We start from the raw sequence: 21,507 nt of genomic DNA, 5'->3' as shown, positions 1-21,507 counted from the left end.
TAGGAGACATAGAATTCAAGGACTTGCTCTACCACTCAGTGTATTCTTTAGATAAGTTTCACACCTGATTCTTATCTTCAATTAATCACCAAATTGTCACAAAAGAAAGAGGAAAAACAAAAGGTAAAATGGACATCCTAAGAGACCTTCCATTTCTGGCATCTGACATCTTAGAGTTCCATCACATATTCTGTGAGGCTGCTTTCCTTTCTATTGGCTTGTATTAATTGTTTTTAGAAGCACATTGTCTTTGCAGGGACATGAAAGTTATTTCCACAGTGATGATCAAGGTCCTTTCAAAAAGCCAACTTGCCAAACCACAATTAGACCCCATTTATCTGCAGGTCCATTTCCCAGCAATATGACTCATTCAAGACCTTTTGATCCTGAACCCATCAGAAAAGTCCCTTGAGCACTGACATTAGCTGTCAGAGAGTCTCAGCATTAAAGATCACGTGCATTGCTCTCCATGTAGTCTTTCAAAGCTGAAAGGCTCCAGGTCTGTGTTTCCCATCAGTGACTCAAGCCTGATGACCCTCTGCAGTAAATGGTCTTCCTGTCTGTGCGTCCAGGTGAAATCCTATGTGATCTGAAGTCTATCTGAACCTCCTACCCATTTCTCCTGCCTAGGTGATCTGGCTCCTAATAATTTAGTTTCCTGGAACTTAGCAAAAGAAACACAGTGCCCTGGAAGGGAATGGTGGTCAAAAGCACTCAAAAGAGACAGATATGTGAGTTCTAAGCAAAACAGTAGGCGATGTTGTGAGATACTGACAGACGAGAAAGACCTAAAACCAGCCATAGCACTGCGATATTGCTCAGGATGCTAATGGGTGCGTAGAATGACATCTTAGTGTGATTTTGAAATTATGTAGCTCTGTACGGCAGATGGGAATTCAGAATTTCTGGAAATGTCAAATACATTTCAGAAAGATGTCTATTAAAAAGAGCTTACTATCGTCGGCTGGTGTCTGACAGGCTCAACTTCAGTTATCTGGAAAAGGCCAAGATGGCAGATGAACGAGGCACTACCTCAAATCACACACTGACAGAATCGGATGCAATGTGATCATTTGTGTAGCCTTGTCCGGCATGGACCATGACAAGTCAAAGACCGGACGTTCAAGGAAGCCAAGAGAGAAAGCTGACACAACCAGATGGCTAGAGTACATGCTAGCACAAAACTGACTGGCACCAGGCATGGGGAATGTAGGCCCTTAACAGAAGGAAGAGGGGTCTGGCCAGGCTGGAAGGGACGGGAGAGAGGCTCCCTGTGGGACTTGGATCAACCCTTGCTGTCTTGAGAGGATCAAGATTAGTAAAAGGAAATAGGAAGTCTCTGCCCTGATGCAGGCCACACAAAGAAAGGTCCTGGGGTAAGGCTGGCAAGAATGAGACCAGTGGAGTTCAGTAGAGTAGCAGATAGGATAACATAAGTCATAATGTGTCATATTAGAGGGACAGTTGGGCAGAAGTACTTGGAACTGGGCAAGGAAACAAATAAGCTGACAAATGAGGGAAGCAATTAATTATCTGGTCTAGTTTGGCCTACCTAGTCAAATCATACATAGCCCAATTGCATTGATTTTTGCCCTTATGAGAGTAAAAATCCCCAGCGTTTACAAACTCCCTGCATTTCTTTGTCCCCTTCTCCAACCACAGCCTGAGAAGAGGTATCAGAGGCTGTACACTGCATTGCATAACTTCTCCAGCTCTGACTTGCCTCCCTAGTACCTTGCATTGAATCGTTCCTCTCAGCTCATTCATGTCACACAGAGAGAAGCTAGGGCTTACAGACCAGAAGGCGTGGTTCTCTGTTTTCTAGTTTAGGATCACTTCTGTCCATTACATCCTGCTGCATCCTATGCATTTGCATGTAGTCTACACTCCATCAAGCTGATAATAAGTGCCACATTAAGTGCAATATCAACCAAGAGGGATAGTGCATCGGGGGCCATCAACACTGGGAAACTGATATCATCCATTGACCCCCAAAACACAAGAGAAGATTGGCAGAAATCCAGTCACTGTGGCAGGAGAAGGGTTGTCATAACCAAGGGCAGAGGAACACAGGCATTGTCAGACAGACCTGCAGCTCAGAGGTGGTGGTGTAATTAAATGGTGGAGGAGATAAAAACCCTGGTCTCCTTTTCCTAGTACTCAGGAATGTCTTAACTAACTGAACACCTAAGTGCGAGGAACTCCTGGAGTGGAATCCGCTCTAGATCTCTGCTCAGATCCAAGTGGGGCAGGATGGGCACACAATCAATGTGGAGGAGAAAATGGAGGTGATTTTTCTGAGCACTTCTCTTAGGTTTCTAACCATCCATCTTCCATGTTTCCAAGACCAAACAATCTCTCCCTTCTTTTCATCCCCTAATGATATATAAAGTGTGGACACAGGGAAGGAGAGAGGCCCTGTGGAAAACCAATAGACTTGCTGAGCATTGGAAAGCCAATGAACACAGAATTAAACTGTATTAATTTCTTCTATGTCCAAAGTCACAGAAACAGTGAAAGAGCACACCAGACTTCATGCGAGAAGCATGAAAGATTTATCTGTTTTCTTGGGTGAATAAATTAATGCACAGAACAAGTAAAAGCACCACAGGTATCAGGCCCCAAAGGCCATTCACCAAAGCAGTACTCTAGGGACTCCTGCACTGGGACAGAAGGCCACTGACCCTTGCTTTCCTCAAGACAGCAAATTTGTAACTGGCTGTGTTTGCAAAGCTGGCTCTGCTCACACTTAGCTCACATTCTGAGTGTGTTTCCTTCGGCATGCTGCCGTGGGTTCTGGAACCCCATAGACTCAGCTTGAAAGATCAGGAGCTTGGTGAATGCACACCACACAGACTCACAGCTTCCCAGTGTCTCACAATCTGGTGTGCAAATTTTCTGGCACCCATCCTCACAACATTGCTAAACAAGGATGGACCACTGATAAAGAGTTCGACACCATTCAAACTGAAAGGAACCACAATCCCCGGGAAGTCAGTCCTTCGCTGATTTCCATATCTCCTTACAGGTCAGCAATCTCACAGTAACATGGAGGGACAGGGACATCTCCTTGCCAATCACACGGAGAGAGCTTCCCATGAGGCCTCGGGAGGCAATCACTGACAAACCTTGAGTCTAACATTGGGTGATCAATCTCACAGGCGGCATTATGGTGACCATGTCCAGGAGGATCATCTGTTGTTGGCTATTAGAGGTCAAATGTTGACTTCCCTTTCACAGACTGTGTTCTATCCACCCATTGTGACTCATAACACAGGGACTGGTGACAGTCCCTCTGCTTGTGTCAGCCTGCCTCAGAATCAGGCAGTGGATGTTTAATGGTCACACAGAGCATTATGTTTAGAATGCAGAAAGGAGGTGAGAAATGCTTATTGAGGCAAACTGAAGGGCAGACAGGGATATCTTTGGCTATGCAAAGGGCTCTACACCTCTCAGCATTTTCTATTGAAAACACACTCTCCCTGAATATCTCAGCAACAATCAGCTTTCACATGGATCCACTGTCTCCCAAAGCTGCGTTCTTCTGAGGCAAGAATTTTGAGCTCTCTGATTTCAACCTAGCAGTCAGCAAATCTTGTCAGCATCTGTATTATTGAATCTAATTTTCAAACCAGTGATTCTTCATCCCACTACCATAGCAGCTGGCCTCCACTCTAGTGCAGATGATTGTCGCAGTGCCTAGATCCATCTCTCTGTTCCCAGTCTCAGTGTGCCTCCCCAAGAGCGGGGTGACTTTGGGGAAATCTCAGATATAATATGTCCTTCCATTGGCCTGTTTTCCTCAGCAAAACTCTTTCCACCTCTCCTCTGGTAACAACACCTGGGGAAACTGAATTGCAGTGGGCTGATTTACAATCAGAAATGGATAGAAGAAGACTCAGCCAGAATGTTGTCTTTTCCTCATTCGAAACATTCCATTGCTCTCTCCTATATCTCAAAAGTGTGAGACACACAATCAAAAGGTTGGAGTCCTAGGGCTGGGGATATAGCCTAGTGGCAAGAGTGCCTGCCTCGGATACACGAGGCCCTAGGTTCGATTCCCCAGCACCACATATACAGAAAACGGCCAGAAGCGGCGCTGTGGCTCAAGTGGCAGAGTGCTAGCCTTGAGCGGGAAGAAGCCAGGGACAGTGCTCAGGCCCTGAGTCCAAGGCCCAGGACTGGCCAAAAAAAAAAAAAAAGGTTGGAGTCCTAGAAGGGAGTTGATGGAGAGGCTCAAGTGGAAAGGATGGAAAGTCTGGACTGGGCCTTCTCTTTGGGACCTATGACATCATCCCTATTTTCCTGAAGGTTGAGGAACTTCATCTGCTAATATCTGCACATAGAAGCACAGCTGCAGACAATACAGTGCCACCCTTCGCTGCTGCAACAATACCCCTGATTTATAAAAATAGACACTTATTTCTCCAAGTTCTGTAGGTTGGGAAGCTCAAAATGGAGATTCCAGTGTCTAAAAGATTGTTCCTCATCAATAGATCAGTCCTAGGTGTCCTCACCTGGCAGAAGAAATAAAAGAGCACAAAACACCTAAAACTGATCATTCCAGCCCTCTTGTAAGTCACTAATTCCTTCTGCATGAGCAGAGCCCTCATGTCCACTCAGTCCTGTTATGTTCGATGACATTTCAACACAAACTAAAGACGGGATGTAAACCTTCCATCCCAGCACTGCGGACAATGGGTATCGATGCACCTGTGCTCTAGGCACTGGAAATGAAGGCTGGGCCAGGAGATGAAGGGTGGGAGCCTCCTTCTTCCAGCTGACACTCAGCCTGTCAGCCTGAACTCTGTTTTGGCTAGTGGCAAAGCTGAATGCCCAGCTATAGCCAGAGGCTGATCCATTATACACGTCTGGGCAAAAGGAAAATTGGGACACGGAATGGACTTCTGTTGAGGCAGGATTTTTCAAAGGGTTGGATGCCTACGCAGATAGTTTCTGTTGGCACAAATACATTCTTTTCAGTTGAAACTGAACTTCTCCGTAAACTTCTCTTTCTCTAGACTACTTTTGGCACCTTTTTTTCTTGTGCATTGCTGAACAATATGAAGAAATAAAAGGCCTTTTAAAGCAGTTTCCAGTGAAAATAAATCAGATCATGGCTGTGGTATGCTCCAGCATTGTCATGAGCTGATGGCTAAATTTTCAAAAATTTGGGGGCTTAAAATTAAATAATATGAAAAGCACACAAAACATACACAAAACCATCACTTCCTAATATTTATTCTTTATTTATTGTCAAAGTAATGTACAGAGAGATTACAGTTTCATACGCAAGGCAGTGAGTACATTTCTTATCAAGCTGGTAACCTTCTTCCTCATTTTTTCTCCCCCTACCTGTCAAAGATGACATAAATTAACTTTGACTTGTTAGTCCCCTTCCCCAATTTCCTCCCTACCCCCATGCTGAGTTGTACAGTTGGATTACAGCATATTGTCTTGTAAGTATTGCTGTTGCATTGGTTCTCCTTTTACCCTTTGTCTCTCCATTTTGATGCTCTCCTTCCCTTTCCTAGTTCCCATAAACGTACACACAATACCCAGGTTACCAGAATCAGTTACAGTGACATCAGGAGTAGAACCATGGGGAAAAAAGGCAAAAGAAAACGGCATAATTTCACAAGGTATGTTGAAAATATCAACAACAAAGATAACCCACTTATTTCCCAAAGTTGGAGTTCATTTCACTTAGTATCATCTTACGTGTTCATACATACATAGCTATTGAGCTATTATGATCATCTGTTAGGACTATCCTAGATATTTATTTGTTTTTACCAATGAAGGAAACCGTATAGCCTTTGTTTCTTTGGGTCTGGCTCACTTCATTTAGTATGATTTTTTCCCCCCAAGTCTTTCCATTTCCTTATGAATGGAGCAATGTCATTCTTTCTGATAGAAGCATAGAATTCCATCACTTCCTAATATTTTTTTACTATAGTTTACAATTTATTTTCTAAGATCTGAAGTTTACTTATACTACATAACTGTGTGCATCTTTATAACTATGTGTTTAGTGAAGTTACCCTTAAACTGATGTGCAAATATTTTCAGCCATAAAAATATGCAATCATTCCAAATCAAGGGATGAAATACTGATTTGTTAATTATCTAGACACAAGAAAGTGATGGATAGAACATGCATAAATGCAAATTAAACTTAAGAGTCCTTTTTTAGTAGCAACTACTTTGAAAATAACATATACACATACAACTGGAGGAAATATTTCAGTATTCCAAAACAATCATCTGAATCAGCAACAGTGTTACTTAGTTGTTGATAAGCAAGTGAGAATCTGAAATGGATCTTAACTATTCTACTTTCATCTTATGTGTTAACCAAAGTGAGAATATCAATTAACTTTCATGTCCAAACTACATGCATTATTCATCAATAACACATAGGTTGGCAACAGATAGAAGAGTTTGGCAAAAATCAATGAAAGCATCATGTGGAAATCAATTGGCTATATGGAATTTATAGTAGAGATGTCTGTTGTCTTTTTATGACTTGTAAATTGAGTGCTAATATACTTTACATTATTAAAATTTATACTTGACGATTTCACATATATTTATGTATATGTGTTCAAAAGTACAAATAAATATAATATATAGAAATGTATAAGTGAATACCCACTATTCTTCCCTCCACAAAGCTTGTTGAATAGAGAAATACATAACCATCATACCCCTAATTTGGGGGATATTATTTGCCCAACAGGAAGAGGTCTATGGGTAACACTGGGCCTCAACAGGGTTGAGCCCAGAATATAACACGATAGTTTAATGATTCAGAGGCTAGATCAAGCCTCCAAAAATGTTAAAGTAGTGTGCTATTTTTATCTCTAGTACTTTTTATTGAGTTCCTAACACATTCATTCCGCATCTCCAGATAAACATTTCTTTTTTTTTTTTGGCCAGTCCTGGGCCTTGGACTCAGGGCCTGAGCACTGTCCCTGGCTTCTTCCCGCTCAAGGCTAGCACTCTGCCACTTGAGCCACAGCACCGCTTCTGGCCGTTTTCTGTATATGTGGTGCTGGGGAATCGAACCTAGGGCCTCGTGTATCCGAGGCAGGCACTCTTGCCACTAGGCTATATCCCCAGCCCCAGATAAACATTTCTAACAGTAAGTCTTAGACTCTGAGGAATCTTAGAAGGGCAGACAAGACCTGGGGTGGAGCTCAGGAAGGAGGCTGAGAGAAAAGTTTCCTGGGTCATGCTTTCCTTTGCTCACTGGGAAGCTAGGGCATCCTAGGAACAAGGACCCAGGCCAGAAGAGCAGGTAGGTAGACATTAGAAAAGGCCAAGCTCTTGACAGCCTGTTTACACCAACCTATTTTACCTCTGTGAGACATGTTAAGCTCTCTGCAAATGCAGTCAACAGCAAGTCAACCCAAGACTGACTTTTTCAGGAGAAAGCCTCTCCTTTTGAAGAACATACTCTGTGTCTTTCTCGGTGCTTTGGGCTTCATGTACATGAGTGGCCACCCTTAAATAGCCCTTAGCAGCCATTGCTATGATCTGACTCTGTTTAATAGCCATTATTTGTCAGATCCATGCCAAGACTAGCTGGCTTTTGCTTACAAGCCTTCCCTATTTTGATACCCATCATCTTACTCTGTTCCTCTTGAGAAAAGGTTGTCCAGGAGGGGAGACAATGTGCACATATCCACTTCCTGTGTCCTGCAAGTTGTATAAAGATAAAAAAAATAGCAGAGGGTGCTCCTTGGGATCAAACTGACATGAAGAGCCTCTGGAAGGGACCTGATTTCCAGCAAGTTTCTCTCTTCATTGGTAGGGAAGTAGATGCCTTAGAGAGGTGTTCACCTGGCCAACATGTGCCTGAATTCACTGGGTTTTTGATATAGAATAGTTTTGACTCCCTAAGAATGCAGTGCACCAATAGCTAGAAATTCTACCTAGAATTTCAACACGCTCTTAAGAGCAAACAACAATAAGAATAGTAACGGCAAATATTGATCTAATGTTCACAATGTGCCAAGTATTGTTCTTAAGGAATTCACCACATAGTAAGCTAATTTTATCCTCAAGAGAACCCTGCAATGTAGGTCACTGTGACAGAGGCTGCTAATTTCTGCAGCCCGTCCTTAATCTTTCTGGGCACATAGCTAAGCATCCATTTCCCAGTTTCCCCCTGGGCCTGTTGTGTCATGTGACTCAGACAGCCAATGGACTGACAGTAGAAGGCATATGAGTCTCTTCCAGTCTCTCCTTGTTCTACTCCCTCAGGGAGTCTTCCTTAGAGTTGACAAAAATTACTACCAACCACAGTCCCTGAATGACTGGAACAGAATTGGCTGCTCATCTGAAGATGCCTGGAACAATTTTGTAACTGAGAATTAAAAGAAGTCTTTTTTTCATGTATACCTTTTTTTTCTCCCTGATAGAATTCTAGGTACTCAGTCTGCCACTGATTTAAATATCCAGCCTTGAGAAATAAACTTCTTTCATGTTGAACTAATGCATTCTTGAAGGCTATCACCATTTAATCTAATCTAATAAATGAATTTTATGCTATTGTTATTAGCATCACTATCTCTATTGTACAGATGAACAAATGGAAGCACAGATACCTTGCCAACAGTCACACCTAGTACAGCTGTACTTTCTGTGTGTGTGTGTGTGTGTGTGTGTGTGTGTGTGTGCTGTTAGTGGGAGTTGAACTCATGGCCTGGCACGGTCCTTAGCTTTTTCAGTCAAAGCTAGTGCTCTATCACTCGAGCCACAGCTCCACTCCTAGCTTTTGATGGTTAGTTGGAGGTAAGAGTCATACAGACTTTTCTGCCCAGGCTGGCTTCAAGCCATGATCCTCAGATCTCAACATCCTAAAGAGCTAGGATTATAGGAATAAACTACTGTGGCTGGGCTTATCTCTAGAATTTAAACCCAGGCAGTCTGGCTCCAAATTACAAGACCTTAGCCACTATTCCCTATGTCCTCTTCCTGAACTGAAGAAAGGGTCATCAGTAAGCACCTAAGCTGCCGGGGTTGGTGGAGGTGACAATAGCCACCAGGTGATCCCATAGCTTTTGTTGAATATCCAGCACATCTAACAGCCAAGGACAAGAGGTTCCCCCAAGATCTCGCAAGACGGCACAAATAGAACCCTCTCCTGAATGCCAGTTCTCTGAGTTGCACGCATCCTGGTTACTGGACCCCAGACTGCAGTGTATATTCCTGCAAAGCTGCTGGGTGATCTACTGAATGTAGTCTTCTGATAGAGGGGAAAACACATACCAGAGAGGGCCCAGGACCTGTCCAGGGCCACTCAGGTCCAAGTTGGGTAGAGCAAGGGTTCACACACATCCACTTCAGAGCTGTTGCGAGGATCTGGGAACACGGGCTCGTACAAGCTCCAAGTCAAAGGATGCAAGCAGAAGAAAGGGGCTCTGGCATGGGGAATGCTGGCATCCACCCCGGCCTCCAGCAGGCTGGCGCTCATCGGGAGGTTGTTACAATGGTCACAGGGGCTGGGCGCCTCCCAGACATCTCCACCAGCTTTACGTAGGCCGGAGTTTCCTCTCACTCTGCATTTGTGCTGGGCACCGCCTTTGCCTTTGGAGAGCCAGGAGCCAGGAGCCTCCTCCAGCAGCCAGGGCTGCTGGATCCCCGGGGCTGTCTCCGGGCAGACGGCTGGGCCCCAAGGTGCGGGGGGAAAATGCAAACTGGAGCAGTGCACCCTCATTCCTTACAGCCCCCAAACCTGTGATCAGTCATCAACCCGAGGGTGGATGCCTGGGGAGCCCAGGTTGGCGAATGACGCCACCCCCAAGGCCTGGCACACGAAGGAGCAGCTCGCACCCCACACCCCCAAACTCCTCCCCGGCCCCTCCGCAGGCGGGCTCTGCCCACCTGCCGCCCCCGGGCTTGGCGTGGTGGGGGGGGGGGGGGGGGAAGGCGTGGACGGGACCCAGCGCCGCAGACCCGTCCCTCCCGCTGGCCCCGCGTGTGGCTGTCTCCGCAGCGAAGCCCAAGTCCTGCATTGCAGGGGTCCCCGCGCGCCCCGGCTGGCCGCCCCCACCCGCCCGCCCGCCGCCGGCTTCCTTTGTCCTGGCCCGGCCGCCCAGGCTGCGGCATTCAGAGAGGCTCAGCCAGGCGGGGCGCGCCGTGGTGCTGCCCGGAGCACCAGCACCACCTAGGGGCGTCCTGAAGAGAGCAAGCGGGGTGGGAGGGAGACAGACAGACAGACAGACAGAGAGACAGACAGAGACAGGAGATCAAATCCATCCACCCTTTCTTTACCTGTCAGGCCCTTTCAATCCCTAGTTAATTTGGATCACTCTTGACAGACAAGAAGGGAAACTGAGCCCTGCAGGTGACTACCATGGCCACAGGTCAAAGGGCAGCACAAAAATCAGATGCATTTGTGCATGTCCAGTCTTTGCTACCCATCATGGTAATTTCTCCTGATGTAAGTAAGCCACCGTGGGAAAGCTCCTTGCGTTCTTCTCCCTTAGCTTCTGCAAGCTACTTGCAGTGTGACCGTGGCTAAAGCAAGGGATCTCGCTGACACTCGGTTGTGTCACTTAACCTTTGAGATCTTCCCAAGGCCTAGGACTTTCTTCGTCCTGGCTCCCAGGAAAGTGTGCACCAGCCATGAGGAGGTGACCAAGTTCAAACACAGTCCAAACAGCTTAGTCAGATGGTGTGAGTCACGGTGTTGATCAAGAAGAGATCTCTGAGAAGACAGCTAGCTCCATAAACCAGCCAAATGATCTTCCCCACAAAGGCAGGCTCCTGACCTCTCCGGCAGAGCAGCTTCCTTTAGACCCTGGTTTGGAGGCCTAGAGCCTGTATCATTATCTCCATTTTACAGCGGAGAAAATGGAGGCACAAAGAGCCCGAGACATTTTCTCAGAGCTGCAAGTCCAAGGGAGCCAAGGCTGATGTCATAGCCTGATGCTGTGGTGCTCAGGCCCTGTTCCCAGGCCGGGGGCTCTTCCGGGGGATTCTGGAATGATCTGAAAGCCGAGGGGTTCACTGAGCCCCTGTGAAGGCATGCTGCCCCGAAGGCCAGGAAGAGGAAAGTGGGAAGGGTGGTCTGGAAAAGAGAAGACCTCAGGATGACTAGGGCTATTTCTAAAGAAATCCAGAATGGCTGACTCATGGATTTCTGAGGCAAGGAAGGGCAGCGCAGAGCGGAAGGATACGCAAAGCAGATGCCTTTTAATAAGGATGAACCGAAGCAGAGAGGAAGCCCTGTGGTCCAATGACATGCTCAGTGGCCTCTTCCCCAGAGCTGATTGCGGTCCCCTCCTCCTTCCCTGAGCCTGGACAACACACCCGTGGGCATCCAAGAGCAACGACAGTAGCCCTGAACTTGCCTCCCTTCTACCCACACAAGGACAGCCCAGGCTACTGGGGATAGGATGAGCCCGTCCTTTGTATGGGCTTCTGCAACTCTCCTCAGCTCTGAACAATCCCCCTTGCTGCTTTAAACAAAGGTGCTTTATTTCTTACACCCCACAACCTCACCTATCTATACATCCATTTGTCCTTTCTGGAACCACCTCCTCCTTCCCCAGGCACCAAGGCTCTTGAGGCCGCAGACTGGTTTCTTCATTCTTTGCCGGGCACATTCCACCGTTCCCAGCACAATGCTGAGGAGACAGTTTTCCAGAAACATCTCAAGTGACAGTGCTTTTCTTAGACCTGTTGTGTCCCAGGCCTTCTGCCATACCTAGATAAAACTCTGGCAAATTGTCCCAATACCGCTACATGGCAGATTTGAGGAACTACTGAGCCAGCTTGGGAATGTAGACACATCAGACTGATTTCTTCAGTTAACCAGCCATGCACCATTTGCTCAAGTTAGCAGGAAGTTATTCATCTCTTCCTAAGATGGAGGTCTACTGTCTTCTGCCTCTGCATTTCAAGTGCCTTTTGGTGTTTCTTAGGCCAAAGGGATCCATCTTGCTCCCAAATAACGGATGAGAAGGATGGTATCTATTTAGTACCATAATACACTTCATGGGAAAATGGCCTACTCAGAATGCCAAGTTAACTGCCTCTCTGGAGCCTTTGCAGGCCTAAGGTCCTGCCCAGCTCCAGGGTTTCTATGCATACCTCAGACACATGACTAAATATTATCCCCAGGGCCACCAAAGCTTGTTCTAGAGGTGTTCCATCTGTTTTCAGCCACATAAGATGCAAAATTTGGCCTTGTTAGGCCTCAAGGCTGGACCATCAAGGTGGCTCGCCCTCCTGAGCGGCAGTGGTAGGAGCTGTTTAATTGCCCCCAGAGAAGACCCAGTAGCAGTAAAATCTTAAAAGAGGGGTTTAGATCTTAGCCTCTTTCTTTCCAGAAGGTTCCTTGAGAAAATGTGCCTACTGCTTTTTCATTTATCAACTCTGTTGATCAGGACATACTGACTTTGTTAGAGCAGAAAAAGTTCCCACACTTTTTTTCCCTTAGCAGTTGGTGTCAACTTAACCTAGATTTTAACCTAAGAGGAAGCTATGCTGTTGACTGCATGGTTATATTGATAGGAAAAAAAACAAAACCCTGCCATTCCTCTCATCAAAACACTAAACAATGAGCTCTGCCTCTCCAGACACTCTGAAACAGTAGAAAAGCTACAAGTCAACCAGACCGAGAGCATTGTACAAGGTCATATAACTTGGGTGGGAAAGGAGATTCTAATACAGCTCTGCTTTGCTCTAAATTCTCTGGCTTATATTGTTGTTGCTCTTTGGATGTTTGTGAGATTTCCTCCATTATATTCATGCTGGTGGCAAGGCATTTTACTGTCTCAAGTATGACCTACATTAACAGTCTGTTGGAGCTCTGCTATTTTTACTTCCAGTGCTATTAAAAGCTCAGCTCTCTGCTCCATCTCATTCCACTCTGGCAAAAGTGTACTAATGTCAATGGGTCCAGCTTTGCTATTTACTCCCTAAAGTCTGTCTGCAGGCCAGTACCAGTGGCTGTCTAGAGAAGAGGGGATTTCCCTGCACTGTCCAACTTCATGACCTGGGAGATTCAGTGGGGGCTCCTGTCTAATTTCTTCCTGGAAGGTGTCCACATCTCATAGACATCTGACCTTGCCAAGAAAAATCTAAGACCCAGTGGAGGGGAAAAGGTTGTGAGTTTTCAGACCTAGAAGATTCTCGAAGCATTTAGGTCCCATCTGCATAGCACAGTCTATAGGACTCGGGATGGGAGAAGGGGGAGAAGATTTTCTTGTGGTCACCCAGAAATTCTGAAGAAAATGGAATCAGGGAAGAAATAGGATAAGTACCACAGAGACTCTAGTTAATCATTACTTTTGCTTCAAGACATTATCACTGAGAAGTTAGCAAGTTAGTATCATTGATTTATAAATAAGGAGGTAAAATCCAGGGAGTAGAAATGTCTTTTATTTTAATTAATTAATTTATTTATTTATTGTCTGTGATGGGGACTCAAACTCGTTCCCTGATGCTTTTGCTTATTGGCTATCACACAACCAATTGAACCATGCTGCATATCCCTCCAAATGTCTTTTGTAAGATCAGTTGGCCGCTAGTAGAACCAGAAGGAAATCTATACAGCTTAACAGGAAATTTTGTTCCTGCTGTTCTTTCTCACCATAAGTGAAGTGCTAAAGTTTTCCATCTCAGATGTGAGACTGCTTTCTGGCTCTTTCTGGAGGTGCGCTGAGACTTCTGGCCAGTTAACTACACAACTAGCCTCATATCCACTTGTCTTTGACTATGCATTAGGAAAGGAAAAGAAAACTTTAGCTTTGTGACGTATAGAATTAAATTGAAATCCTGATTCTTTTCTTAATGAACATTTACATGATCCTAGTCTTAGTTCTTTAAGCCAAAATTGTTTCCAGTTTCCGGAAGTGATCAGACCTATTGGTACTTTGATATTAGTTGTGTTGTTGCTGTCCATTAGATGGAATTGCAATACCTGTGTCTAAGCCTTTGGTATGATTTGAACCCAAGTTGCCTTCCTCTACAACTGACACTTTGGGCCCAGAGAGCACAAAGCCTAGAATGGCTTTGTCCTTCTTTCATTGTCACTGGGCATAGGGGCCTCTTAGTCCCGGCTGTTGTTAAGTAAATCAGAACCCCTATCAGAACTAAGAAATATTTGTTCCCAGTAAGACAACGTACTGATCCAAACGTAAGGTAATTGTTCAATAGCCAAAGCTATTGCCTCATCTAAGGCTCAGGTTGGTGTCACTGATTCGTGGGCCCTTCTAGATTGTGTTCTAACAATGCTACCAACAGGTGGCATTGAGGCCACCTGCAGGATTCCACCTTGGTATGAGGCTGTCACTTACAAACATCCTTTTATTAAAAAAAAAAACTGCATGTATTAATACAAGGGTTGAGTCTGTGCATAAAGAAGAAAGAACTCAGAGAGCTACTTCAGTTGGATTTCAGAGTAGGCCTAAAGTCGACAGAATCCTTATCCTTTTGTCCCAGATTATTACAATGCAAAGTAATTGTTAAAGGTTTCCTGGTGCCTCCACGTCATGTCCCCCACCATTCCTTGATAAATTAATAATTAATTAATTTTTGTGCTGGTATAAGTGCTTGAACTCAGGGCCTGAGTGATGTCCCTTAGCTTTTTTGCTCAAAGCCAGCACATTACCACTTGAGATACAGCTCCACGTTCAGTGTTTTGATGCTTAATTGGAGCAAGAGTCTCACCGACATTGCTGCTTCAGGAATGGCTTCAAACCATGATCCTCAGATCTCAGCTTCCTACGTAGTTAGGATTACACCTATGAGCCACCAGTACCCGGTTTCTTCTCATTGATTGATTGATTGATTGGTCATGAGGTTTGTACTCTGGGCCTGGGCATAGTCCTTGAGTCCTTAAGTTCTTTTGCTCAAGGCTAGTGCTCTACCACTTTGAGCCACAGCCCCACTTCTGGTTTTCTGGTGGCTAATTGGAGATAAGAGCCTCATTGACTTTCCTGCTGAGGCTGGCTTTGAACTGGGATCCTCAGCTCTCAGACTCCTATACAGCTAGGATTACAGATGTGAGCCACTGGCGCCTGACATTTGTCTCTATTCTTACTGCATCTCCCTCATAAGAAGCCATATTGGATCCTCCTGCTTTACCTAATGGAAATTGTGGACAGGAGAGGAAAAGCTCCTTCAGTTGTTCTGGGTTCTTGTGGGTTTTGTAAGCAGCAGCAGCAGTGATGAGAGAAGGATGCCCATCACAGGTTGTTCCTTTCAGCTTGCATTTTCCCTGCTTCAGCAGTTGGGCCTGGGGTGATTGACAGCTAGAACAGAGGCTTGAGCTTCTGCACTTTGGGAATTATAGATATAGACATGGGTGAATGATAGCTATCTTCTGCCTCAAGATTGGGACCATTGGGCTGCTGTTGATCCCAGAAGCAGTGGATTTTGCTGTCTTTGTGGCAGCCCCCCCCCCCCTTGCAAATGCCTATGTTCTCATAACTTCTAGAGGCTTTGGTTGACACTCTGATGCAGGAGGCCTTGGCCAGCACCTCCAGGCATTCATTTGCTGCTGCTACCCTCTACTACCACGGGTCCCATCAGCCAACATCAGCCCGAGGCTCCTCGTGCTTCGGCATGGGGGGTTCTCCTCAGCCCCAGGGCTTCCCTCACAGAGAGGGTCCCAGCTGCCCCAGTGTTTCCCTCTCATGCTACCTGCTTGTTCTGTGTTTGCTGCCTGTGAAGAAGCTGTTCTATTAGTGACAAAAAACCAAAAGTCGGTAAGGAAGGCTACTCCAGAGAAATGATGATTATACCTATGGCTGAAACAGTAGTGAATAGCACAAGAGGTGGGTCGCAAAGATTCACCCAGGGAGCTGCACAGCCTGTTTATATGACAGGAAAGGGGATGTGACAGGGATGTCTGCACCAATTATATCCATCAGTCCCCTCACGGATGCTAGGCATTGTGTTTGTACACAGGAGGATTGTGTTGGCACACTCCCTCATGGTACCAGTCATGGTGGTCCTCTATGCAAATGAAAGCTTGTGTTTGCGTTAATCATACGTCTTTTGCCGGGCCACCGGAAAATGTTCCCTGGGTCATGTAGAGTTCATTGACGCTTATGAGGGTAAAATGTCTGGAGCAAGCTATTTCGCTGGGCCAGTGCTCTGAGGAGCCAGAATGATGCTTTGGGTTCAAAGCAGCTGCTGCTGGCAGGAGGGGAGTCCAGCACCCCGGATGTCAATCCTTTGGCTCCAGAAAGGGACCTAACAGCTGACAACGAAGGAGGCAAATCTCCACGTCCCCTAACATCTCATTTGTGGGGAAACAACATTAAAAAGGTTGGTGACAATAAAGGCCTACCATTAATATCATCAGTGCTTAACAGTATTTAACATTGTTCTAACAAGGCTTCGCACCTGCTCCAGTGCCTAGGGAGTTCCTAACATCTGTCTCATGTTCACTTGTCATGCAGTAGGTTTGAGTGTAGCCGGCCTAAAAATACCCATCAAACTAAATGAGTAAAACCTCTCTTCATTTTGCACGGGCAAATCAAAGCCCAGATAGAGGCGGTAACTGGGCCTAAGACCATTCGGTCAATGCTGCTAGCCAGGCATCCTGGTTCCTGTTGAATACTTTCTACTCCAAAGTGCACCGGAGGGGAGGCATAGACAAGGGCATCACAAGTTGCATTTGGGAAACAGAACAGTGAGCAGAAAAGATGGCAGAGAACGACGGTGCTGGTGCTGGTGCTGATCACGACGCATTGCACTCATAATCTGACTGGTTGAATTGAAATCTCTTTGTACCACTATTTAAAGTTGGGGTGGGGCGGGGGAACAATCTTTCGATAACTGGTGAAGTGACTGAAATCGTCACTCTGGGGTGAATTGCTGGCTCCTCTAAAGCCATACGCTTTGTGCTTGTGAAGCTTTTCCCAGCCAGATTAAAGAGGGGACCAATAAGAAGGGTTGTATCTTCAGTGGACCCCAGGAATCACGCGCATCAGAAATCCCCTTGTGATTGGGGAGTTTGAGTTTCAAAACACAATACTAAGAATATCTTAGTGGAGGGACTGGGAACATGACCTTGTGGTAAAGTGCTCGCCTCGTATACATGAAGGCCTGGGTTCGATTCCTCAGCACCGCATATACAGAAAAAGCTGGAAGTGGCGCTGTGGCTCAAGTGGTACAGTGCTAGCCTTGAGCAATAAAGAAGCCAGGGACAGTGCTCAGGCCCTGAGTCCAAGCTCTAAGACTGGCAAAAAAACCAAAACAGAATATTTTAGTGGGAAATACTCGGAGGAGATAGTGAGCAAATATAGATCCCAAAAAGAATTTGCATTCAAATTTCACAAAAAAAAACACTTACAACTTTGTACTATGACAAGTGATATAATTTCAGATAGGAGAAAATACATATGGATAGATATTTTACCGAGAAAGATGTGAATGGCTCAAAGGCACAGGAAAAGATGCTTTCCATAGTCAATAAAGGAACGCTCTCTAAACTCATGGTCAGATAACATGACACGTCCACTGATAAGAGTAGAATAAATAAGACAAAAAGAAGTAAAGTAAACAAGAGTAGACAATCAGACTATATTTTGGCTTGGCTAAGGAAACTAGAATGTGACAAGGAAGCGACTAATGAGGATTAATTATGAAAGAATGGAAAGAATTGCATTTTCTTTTTTAAACTTGCACTGCAAAGTTTCACCCAAAAAAGTTCCACAAGTTTCATGCCTAGCTAGTTACAAGAATTTCACTTTATTTAACAATAATAATTGTAAGTTATTTTCTTTTTCCTGTTGGTGGTGATGAGGGATTGAACTCAGGGCTTTATGCTTACTAGCCAGGCATTCTACCACTTGAGTCATACTCCAGTGTCTCCTGGTTTTCCTTGTTTGTTTTGATAGGGTCTCACACATTGCTTGGGCTAGCCTTGGACCATTATCCTCCTGGCTCTGCCTCCTGCTTACTGGGGTTACAGATGCATGTGGCCATACTTGGCATGCCGATTTTTTTTTAATTTTAATTTAATTTTAAATTATAGTATGAATCCAGAAATATATTAAAGTATGTTAAACTGTTAAGGTGATTAGATGCTCTTCTATATGGAAATAAATTGCAGATGAATGAAAAGAGGGGGAGAATGCAATGTATATCCTACAAAATTAAGAAGGGTGAGGGAAGGGGGGCAAAGGGAGGGATGGGTGAGAATGTTAAAAGCGATGACATTGATCAAGATGCATTATACTCATAAACTGCTTTGTTAAATGGCAACTCCTTTGTACAACTACTAAAAGATATTCATAATCAAAACAAAGAGTATTGGATGCTTCTATGTGGAAATTGCAAAGATAAGCACTTAAATTAATTACAGAAATGCCTTTGGTTTATTAAATACCTCAAAATAGGACGTTTCACCTAGGCTGGAAGGGGGAATGCTCTGTAAATGATAGAATACAATAGGCAAGGCCTGCCCCATGCACAGGTAGAGGAATTAGTAGTCACTTGTTGGGACTTTGTGTTCCTCCAGAGAAAGGTCATCATTTCTTCATTCAAGTAGCACATTTGATATCCTGATTCTGGATGTCAGTACAAGAAAGTCTTGGCTGAGCTTCTATCCCTCTTGAGCAAGGCAGGATGTGTGAATCTCAAATACACATGTGCCCCACTGCCTCCGTGTCGTTATTGATTGTCCAGGAGTGAGTTTAATGAAGACAGAATGTCTCTTGTAAACAAATCATTATCCCTGATCAAGGAAGTATAAACAGAACCTGGCCTGGGAAAGAGGCTCTTTGTCTTTCCCTACCACAGACACATGAAACACCCAGGCTCTGGGGATTTACTGAAGTCTGGAGTCAATAATAAACTTCCTGGAGCATAGTGGGAAGACCCCAAGACAACAGACCCTGAGAGAGAAAGAGAAAGAGAGAAGGAGGGACAGAGAGAGAGAGAGAGAGAGCGAGAGAGAAAGAGAGAGAGAGAATTGGAAAGAAGGAATTAAGAGAGAAATAGGTAAGCCTCATTTCTAAAATGTTCATTCTGATTCCATAAAAGGAATTATGACATCATTATTATTAAATTCTTACTAAATCATAGAAGTGAGAGATATCAGAGTCATATTTTACTCATTTCCCAAGAAATATCTTCTACTTTCTCTGTGAAAATCATTACAACTTCAAATTCTTCATTGATGATGTATCATCTATCTACTTTATAAGCTTTTCATAGCTCCTTTTATCCTTGATGAAGACTGAAGTACTTACTAGACTGTAAAGTACCAGATACATATATGGGATTACAATAGTCCACAGTTTAGCACATTGTAGGCCTTCAATGGGTGATTCTTTCTGATCACTATCATTGTCATCAATTATCTTGGAGTGAAGCAGATGCTAGAAGTATTTTCTATTAATAATGTGATGATAGATATCTCTTATTGGTCATAATGTATCTGTCAAGTTCTATGCCTTTGCTTCACATACAAATTAACCTGTTAGTTTTATCAGCAACTCAGAGAGAACATTATTATCGTCATTTAGGCTCTTGAATTCAGGCATCTTGCACACAGTCCATGGGCCTATTTGGGGAAGTCTTGGTTCAAAGTCAACTGAGATTTCCTATACCCTACTCTTTTCACTATTCCATGCTGTCTGTCCTGGATAGATTGACAGCATATTTTCGAATTATTTGAAGTTATTCCTCCTGTCCCTGTCAGATGTATTGTATTCACAACTAATGGCAAAACCATCTGAAATATTGTCTAAGCCTTCCTGAGACATACTGAGAGAAGCTCATATTGAGAGAAGCTCTTTGGAAGTTTCTTTCCTCTTTCATTCCCTCAGTGTCTTGACTATTATCTTCACACACTGCGACTCCAACAGCATTTCCTGGGCATTGTCAGTTCGCTGTGCCAAACACTTCTGAAGGTTTGCTGCTAAACCTGCCACCCCATCTCCCCCACCTAGACCTGCCTACCAATCGCCCGGAAGAGACTGTGGTCATGGGCTCTCCCTGTAATTGGACATAGCTTGGATCAGAGTGAGGTTATTGTGCACACAATTTCTATGTGTCCTGTGCCACTTGGAGAGTGGCAGCCCATCAGTTCACAGTCATGTGATGGTTAAACACACATGAACACATCCAATCATAAGAGACCCACTACCTCTCACAGAAGCCGATTCCATGGCTGCAGAGCTGTAGGAATTTCTAAGTGGGACATAGATATTAGTATAGAAACAACTAAAGGAGCATAATTTGGCACACACTTTCTGGAGGTCAGTTTATCATTGCGCATCAATAGCTTTTAAAAATGATAAGACTTTTCAATCAATAAATTCTGTTCCATTACTCATGCTTCTCAAAGAATTTAAAATATTTTGGGAAAATGTTACTGTTTTCAGTTGTTAAAATTGTAGAAGTAAGTATAGTACCTTGCATCTTTCTTTTTAAGTACTTGGGTTTGAACTCAAGGCCTTCCGCTTGTTGGGCAAGTCTTTTACCTCCTAAGCCCCTCTAGCACTTTTTTGGGGGGGATTAGTTCGGAGATAAGATCTCGCTTTTATGTCTAAGCCATCTTGATTTCAATCTCGTTCTTTATGCTTCCCAAGAGAGCTTGAGGTAACAGTCTCCCCGCATGCACGGCTTTGTATGGGTTGAGATGGAGTCTCTTGCACATTTGGCCCAGGTTTACTTTGAGCTATCATCCTCCCAATTTCTACCTTTGGGGTAGTTAGGTGTAAGCCACAGTATTATGCCAAAATACCTTTCATCTTAATGATTACATGTGCATAATTAAATATGTCCATTGCCTTAACTTTTGCTCAAATAACTTGTATACAAACCTTCAAAAGATTTTCTAGAGTAGAGTTTTTACACTTCAGCTTCTCACTCGCATGTCTCAGACCAACGAAATGTACATCGGTGGGAAGAAACCTGGGAACTGGTGTTTTTGTTTTCAAGCTGTCCTAGTGATATTCATGAGGAGCTTCATTTAGTCACTGAAGTGACTTGTGAAGATGGATTGAGGTTATAGTCCACAGGAAAGCAAGCAAGAGGAAAAGCATGGCAGCTACTCTTTGTGGCCCTGAGGTGGCCAGGGATGAGTGGTCCTGTCAAAGGCAGTGAAGGGGCTCAGCACTTGACCTCCAATGACGCCTCAGCTATGGAAGCCTCCTAAAAGCCCCTAGCGGAGGGGGTTGCCCACGGAAGCTGGATGTGAAATCAGACCCCAGTCTTCCCCTAACAGAGAGCATTCAGCTCCATTCATTTCTTCTCCACGGTGCCTGGCCACATCAGAGCTTCCTGCTGGGGGCTGCTGTCCCAATCTGCCAGCCTTCTCTGCTCCTCTGCTGCCTCCCTTCCTAACAGGTATTGGCTTCTCTCCTATTTCCTTCCATGGGGTCAAAGTGTCTGCACTGATCCTCTTTAGTTATTTCTCTTGAACACATTAGGCAAAGAACCAAAATGAGTTCAACCAGCTGGTTGTTTGGTTTGTCTGTCCGTGCCTTCTTTCAAAGTCAGCGCTTCTTGGCCCACTCCTCC

This window comes from Perognathus longimembris, chromosome 8 (genome assembly GCF_023159225.1).
Source record: "Perognathus longimembris pacificus isolate PPM17 chromosome 8, ASM2315922v1, whole genome shotgun sequence".
Lineage (NCBI taxonomy): Eukaryota > Metazoa > Chordata > Mammalia > Rodentia > Heteromyidae > Perognathus > Perognathus longimembris.
Note: the sequence above shows the minus strand (reverse complement) of the source record.